A 7,844-nucleotide genomic window follows, 5' to 3' on the forward strand; every position below is an offset into this window, starting at 1 on the left:
AAAAAAAAAAAAAAAAAAAAAAAAAAAAAAAAAAAAAGCAAATCTGTACTCATCCTGTTCTTATTTAATATTATCCTTTTGACTTGAACTTTGCTTTTTTTTTTTCTTTTTTCTTTTTTTGAGACGGAGTCTCACTCTGTTGCCCAGGCTGGAACGCAGTGGCTTGATCTCAGCTCACTGCAGCCTCTGCCTCCCAGGTTCAAGCAGTCCTCATGCCTCAGCCTCTCGAGTAGCTGGGAATACAGGCGCACACCACCACGCCTAGCTAATTTTCCTATTTTTAGTAGAGACAGGGTTTTACCATGTTGGCCAGGCCGGTCTTAAACTCCTAGCCTCAAGTGATCCACCTGCTCGGCCTCCCAAAGGGCTGAGATTACAGGCGTGAGCCACTGCATCTGTCCAACTTTGCTTTTTTTTGTTTGTTTGTATCTTGTCATTACTGTATATTTAAATGAGTCTTACACTATGTGCCTAGATAAATAGTCTCTATTTGTGTTTCGGGAATCTCCCAAAGAGTAAATATAAAGGGCACAATTTGGTCTTACTTTCTCTCCCTTCTCATCAATCACGCTGAGCATTTATTAAATATTTTTTAAGTTTCCATATTCCCTATAGAGAACTGTAGCCTCACCTGATGGGGATGATTTGGAAAGCCATCTGACCATAAGTTAAGTATATTTAGCTAACTATTTTGTTAAAGAACTGCAGAAAGGTGATTATTACCCTCCAAAGCACAGAGGCTTGCCTTTGTGGGCCTCTGTTGACTGGTTGCATTGCAGTGGACTGTACTCTTGCACAGTGCCTCAGTGTAGCGAGTGAGTATTTAGAGAATGATTGAGAAGGGTCTACTCTTATCTACTCAGATGCCCTGAGGAGTAACCCAGAATCTAGATCGTCAATCTGAAATAGATATCTGGCTTAAGAGAAGCGAAATTATAATTTCTTTGTTTCTGTTGTTAAAGTTCACCATACTATGTTCGCATGTTGTGCACTGTTCTATAGCTTCTCTTGCTCCCCTCTCCTCTTACACACACTCAGGCTACCCACTGTTACCTACCAAAAGAGAGATAAGAAAGTCTTCCACTTGTTGCTTTTTTGAATATTGTGTGCTGATTTAGGGAAAGAGTAGTCCAAGGTGTGGTCCAAGTTCAGGTAGCCTGTTGGATCTGACTTAAACTGAATCTTAAAGATAAAATTGTTTGAAACTTAGTATTTAGTCCCTTGCGCACATTTTCCCTAGGATCAAGTAGGAGTTTGAGACAGTATTGATACCATCAGATCTATATAGGTTCATTTATTTTAAATACGGTATTATAATACGTTTTATATTGCCAGAAGAAAACCATTTTGTGAATTATACAGGAGATAGCTGAGAGCTTTCACTGCTGCTTATTCACTATTCCAATCCCCTCTTCTCTCTTATTACTTCAAGGCAACCTCACTGGAGTGTCTAAAGAGCCTTCTTAATGCCATTCTCTCTCAGTGGGGATTGAACAGACTCATTTGCTGGCCTGTCATGAAACTGACAACAAGAGTAGTGATTCATTTTCTTGCACATGTTTCCATTTATTTCCTTTTTTCTTTTCTTTTTTTTTTTCTTTTCTTTTCTTTTTTTTTTTTTTTTTTGAGACAGAGTCTCGCTCTGTCGCCCAGGCTAGAGTACAGTGGCACAATCTCAGCTTACTGCAACCTCCTCCTCCTGGGTTCAAGTGATTCTCCTGCCTCAGCCTCCCGAGTAGCTGGGACTACAGGCGCCTACCACCACACCCAGCTAATTTTTGTATTTTTAGTAGAGATGGGGTTTTGCCATGTTGGCCAGGCTGGTCTCGAACTCCTGACCTCAGGTGATCCACCCACCTCGGCCTCCCAAAGTGCTGGGATTACAGGTTTGAGCCACCACACCTGGTCTCAATTTTTAATTGATTACATATTGACAGTACTTTTGACATATCAAGTTAAACAAAACACATTATGAACATTAATTTCACTTTTTAAAATGTGGATATTAGAAACTTTTAAATTACAGGCTGGGCACAGTGGCTAATGCCTGTAATCCCAGCACTTTGGGAGGCTGAGGTGGGCAGATGACCTGAGGTCAGGAGTTCAAGACCAGCCTGACCAACATGGCGAAACCCCATCACTAAAAATACAAAAATTAGCTGGGTGTGCTGGTAGGCGCCTGTAATCCCAGCTACTCAGGAGGCTGAGGCAGGAGAATCACTTGAACCTGTGAGATGGAGGTTGCAGTGAGCCGAGATTGCACCATTGCACTCCAGCCTGGGCAACAGAGCGAGACCCTGTCTCAGAAAAGAAAATTTTAAATTTTAAATTACATATGTGACTCACATTGTATTTCTGTTAGACAGTGGTGATGACGGTAATTCAGACAATATTAATAATTGAGAAAATAATTTTAATTCACATGTGATATAATTTTTAGGATCAAAAGATGATGCAAAGGTATTAGATGTTCCTTTAAACAATGAATCTAAGAAATTTTAGTAAAAGTAAGATTTTTAAATGTAAATTATTTCCTGAAATATTCAAATGAATGGTTATATTCTATTTTGAGTAATTTTTTTTTTTTTTGAGACGGAGTCTTGTTCTGTCGCCCAGGCTGGAGTGCAGTGGCGCGGCTCACTGCAAGCTCCGCCTCCCAGGTTCACACCATTCTCCTGCCTCAGCCTCCTGAGTAGCTGGGACTACAGGCATCCACCACCGCACCTGGCTAATTTTTTGTATTTTTAGTAGAGACGAAGTTTCACCGTGTTAGCCAGGATGGTCTCGATCTCCTGACCTCGTGATCAGTCCACCTTGGCCTCCCAGAGTGCTGGTATTACAGGCATGAGCCACTGGGCCGGGTGGCTTGAGTAATATTTGACAGTTGCTTCTAGGCAAGCATTGCTCTATATTTTTGCCTTTTTACATATATCTTCTCAGTGTTAATGATCTATAAGCAAGTTTATCAAGTAGGTAAATATTCATGCAGAACTGCACAGCTCTGATAAGGCATTGAGAATAATCACACTCTTACTATATCTGTTCTGTAAAATACAAGTTTTCTTATAAGGATATTCCTTGTAAGTTTTTAGTTTTGGGGTATTGTCAGCATTAGTAAACAGTCTCAATTACAGGCATAAAATGTCTCAAACTAAAGCAGATTGTTGTGGTTGTGTTTAGGGAAATCTCCAGTTATAGACTGAAATCGGTTAACTTGAATCTGATTCCCCAGAAATCAGTGATCTCCTACACTTGATAAACACCGAGCTGGTAGGTTATCTGATGACCCAGGAGGATAAGGCTGAGTTTTAATTTCATCCTTACAAGTGGCACTTTTCCATGAAACACTTTGCCTCTTAGTTGAGAATTAAGTTTTCACCCGTTTGTTCATCTGTTCATTCTTCAACATCTATTTATTGAAAGCTTAGGATATGTCATATCAAACTATATGTGATGGTTTTAGAAGCTGGACAAGATAAATGTAAAAACAAATAAATAAAAAGGTATCAAACTATGTGCCAAGGATGAAAAGGTGAATAAACCATGATTTCTACCCTTGGAGAGAGCAGGAAAATCAGTGGTTATCACTTGTGTGTGTTTGTGTTTCTATTTTAAGCAAATGCATTAAGTTGTGTAATTATCCATTGAAAAAAGATAAATATGTTTAATGAAAGGAACAAGTGGGTTTATCCTACCACTTTGGCCTGAATTCACTTTAGTGTCCTCTCAGTAGAATTCTTCTAGTACATTAGAATGATTGGATTTACAAAAAAGATATAATCTACATGTGTTCCTTGAGAAAAACATCTATTACAGATTTTTTTTTTTTTTTTTTGTCATGGTCTTGCTTTGTCACCCAGGCTGGAGTGCAGTGGCACAATCTGGTATCACTGCAACGTCTACCTCCTGGGCTCAAGCTGTCTTGCCACCTCAGCCTCCCAAGAAGCTGGAACTACACGCATGTGCCACTGTGCCCAGCTAATTTTTGTATTTTTTGTAGGGATGGGGTTTTGCCATGTTTCCCAGTCTGGTCTTGAACTCCTGAGCTCAAGTGATGCTTCTACCTCGGCCTTCCAAACTGCTGGAATTACTGGCGTGAATCACCCTGCCTGGCCTACAGTAGATTCTTTTTTTTTTTGAGACGGAGTCTCACTCTGTCACCCAGGCTGGAGTGCAGTGGCGGGATCTCAGCTCACTGCAAGCTCCGCCTCCCGGGTTTACGCCATTCTCCTGCCTCAGCCTCCCGAGTAGCTGGGACTACAGGCGCCCGCCACCACGCCCGGCTAGTTTTTTGTATTTTTTAGTAGAGACGGGGTTTCACTGTGTTAGCCAGGATGGTCTCTATCTCCTGACCTCGTGATCCGCCTGTCTCGGCCTCCCAAAGTGCTGGGATTACAGGCTTGAGCCACTGCGCCCGGCCTACAGTAGATTCTTTTGCTTCTGTCTAGATAGGGTCAATTATTGTTTCAGGTTTGATCATTTTTTTGGACAAGTTCTTTTTTCCTCATCTAATATTCTCTTGACTTTAGTGAAGTCAAGGAGCTAGGTAAAGTGAATAATGTCAGAAACATTTGTCAGGTCACAGCTGGAATTTGAAGAGAACCATTTCAGAGATCTTGAATGAACTGCCCTATTTTTGGGGGATGACCTTGAGATTGGGCTCTGTGTATGGACTTGTCTCCCCCATGAAACTGGAGGTATCTAATGCAGTACTTTGTACATTCATATTAGCTATTCAGTAAGTGTTTATTGAATGAATGACTCTGAAACCTGCTTCTGCTTGAGATGTTGTGACTCTAGTACAGTAATTCCTTTTTTTTTTTTTTTAATTTTCCTTCCTAAGAGGTAGAATCTTGCTTTATTACTGTATCAGTCAGGGTTCTCTAGAGGGACAGAACTAATAGGATAGATAGATATATAAAGGGAAGTTTATTAAGTATTAACTCATACTATCACAAGGTCCCACAATAGGCCTCTGCAAGCTGAGGAGCAAGGAAAGCCAGTCCGAGTCCCAAAACTGAAGAACTTGGAGTCCGATGTTTGAGGGGAGGAAGGGTCCAGCACAAGAGAAAGATGTAGGCTGGGAGGCTAGGCCAGTCTAGTCTTTCACGTTTTTCTGCCTGCTTGCCATGCTGGCAGCAGATTAAGAGTGGCTCTGCCTTTCCCAGCCCACTGACTCAAATGTTAGTCTCCTTTGGCAGCACGCTCACAGACATGCGCAGGATCACTGCTTTGCATTCTTCTATCCAATTTAGTTGATGCTCAGTATTAACCGTCACAATTACCCAGGTTGGAATGCAGTGGCCATTCACAGGCCTGATGTCACTACAGCCTTGACCTCTTGGCCTCAATCAGTCCACCCACCTCAGCCTCCATGGTAGCTGGAACTACAGGCCCAGCTACATAATGTCCTTCTTGACTCCTGAGATTCCTATGCTATATAGCAGTGGGTTCTCACATCTTTTGCTCTCAGGACTCCTTTATATTTTAAAAAATTATTGAAGACCCCAAATATTTTTTGTTTATGTGGGTTATATCTATCAATATTTTCTCTGTTAAAAACTAATACTGATAAATTTTTAAAATATGTATTAAACCTCATTCTGTCACCCAGGCTGGAATGCAATGGCATGATCATGGCTCACTACAGCCTTCACCTCCTGACTCAAACAGTCCTCCCACCTCAGCCTCCCCAGTAACTGGGACCAGAGGTGCCTGCCACCACACCTGGCTACTAATTGTTTTATATATATATATAGTTTTTTTGTTGTTTTGTTTTTTGAGACAGAGTGTTGCTCTGTCGCCCAGGCTGGAGTGCAGTGGTGCGATCTCAGCTCACTGCAACCTCTGCCTCCCAGGTTTAAGCAGTTCTCCTGCCTCAGCCTCCTGGGTAGCTGGGACTGCAGGCGCGCCACCACACCCAGCTAATTTTTGTATTTTTAGTAGAGACGGGTTTCACCGTATTCCTCAGGCTGGTATAAAACTCCTGACCACAGGTGATCCACCCGCCTTGGCCTCCCAGAGTGCTGGGGATTACAGGCATGAGCCACCACGCCTGGCCACTAATTGTTACATTTTTTGTAGAGACAAGATTTTTACCATGTTGCCCAGGCTGGGCCAATTTTTTTTTTATTTGATTTTATTATTATTATTTTTTTGAGATGGAGTCTCGCTCTGTCGCCCAGGCTGGAGTACAGTGGCACATGATCTTGGCTCAGTGCAAGCTCCACCTCCCGGGTTCGTGCCATTCTCCTTCCTCAGCCTCCCGAGTAGCTGGGACTACAGGCACCGCCACCACGCCTGGCTAATTTCTTTGGATTTTTAGTAGAGACGGGGTTTCACTGTGTTAGCCAGGATGGTCTCGATCTCCTGACCTCGTGAGTCAATGCGCCCGGCAATTTTTTTTTTTTTTAATGGCCCTCAAAGGAAACCAAAGATCACTTGAGCACAGACCATGCAAGAAATGCTGGGTTTGGTGGTATAGGTATCTTGAAAAGTACAGTACCTTGTACACAGGGAATCCTATTCTTTTAAGAATTTACTCAGAAGAATGTATTGTAACTTTTTGTTCTCAGGGATTGTTTTCACTTTTAAAATTACTGAGGACTCCAAGGAGCTTTTGTTTATGTGGGTTACATATACCCATCAACTTCACCATATTTTAAATTAAAATTGAGAAATTTAAGAAATGCTGACCGGGTACAATGGCTCACGCCTATAATCCCAGCACTTTGGGAGGCCTGGGTGGGTGGATCACCTGAGGTCAGGAGTTCAAGACCAGCCTGGCCAACATGGTGAAACCCCGTCTCTACAAAAGTACAAAAATTAGCCAGGCATGGTGGTGCACGCCTATAGTCCCAGCTACTTGGGCGGCTGAGGCAGGAGAATCACTTGAACCTGGGAGCGGAGGTTGCAGTGAGCCAAGATAGCGCCACTACATTCCAGCCTGGGTGACAGAGCGAAACTCTGTCTCAAAAAGAAATTTAAGAAATGCTTATTAGTTCATTAAAAATAACAATAGGCCAGGTGCAGGGGTTCACACCTGTAATCCCAGCACTTAGGAAACAGAGACAGGAGAATAGCTTGAGCTCAGGAGCTCAAGACCTGTGTGGGTAACATAGCAAGACCTCGTTCTCCACAAAAAGGGAGAAAATAGACAAAAATTATTAATACATCGATTTACACGTTAACATAAATAAGGTTTTGAAAATATTATTTTCCAAAAGAAAAAATAGAAGAACAGCGTTGATTTTACATTTTTGCAAATCTCTTTAATATCTGGCTCAATAGAAGACAGCTGGATTATCCTAGCAGCTCCTGCATTCACTCTCTTGTAATATATTGTTTTGATTGAAGTATATGAAGAAAAGATGGCTTCATACAGCTTTGTCATTGAAAAGCAGAAAGTATGTTAATAGCCCTTTCAAATAATTTGATTTTGTTGTTGTTGTTGTTGTTGTTGTTGTTGAGACGGAGTCTCCCTCTGTCGCCCAGGCTGGAGTGCAGTGGCTGGATCTCAGCTCACTGCAAGCTCCGCCTCCTGGGTTTACGCCATTCTCCTGCCTCAGCCTCCTGAGTAGCTGGGACTACAGGCGCCCGCCACCTCGCCCGGCTAGATTTTGTATTTTAGTAGAGACGGGGTTTCACCATGTTAGCCAAGATAGTCTCGAACTCCTGACCTCGTGATCCACCCGTCTCGGCCTCCCAAAGTGCTGGGATTACAGGCTTGAGCCACCGCGCCCGGCCAAATAATTTGATATTTATCTTTGATACTACACCAAAACATAAGTAGCAGTTTCTTTTTTTGTTTGTTTTTTTTGAGACGGAGTCTCGCTCTATCGCCA

The sequence above is a fragment of the Rhinopithecus bieti genome, unplaced genomic scaffold, assembly GCF_001698545.2.
Source record: "Rhinopithecus bieti isolate Rb0 unplaced genomic scaffold, ASM169854v2 scaffold_14455, whole genome shotgun sequence".
NCBI classification, from domain to species: domain Eukaryota; kingdom Metazoa; phylum Chordata; class Mammalia; order Primates; family Cercopithecidae; genus Rhinopithecus; species Rhinopithecus bieti.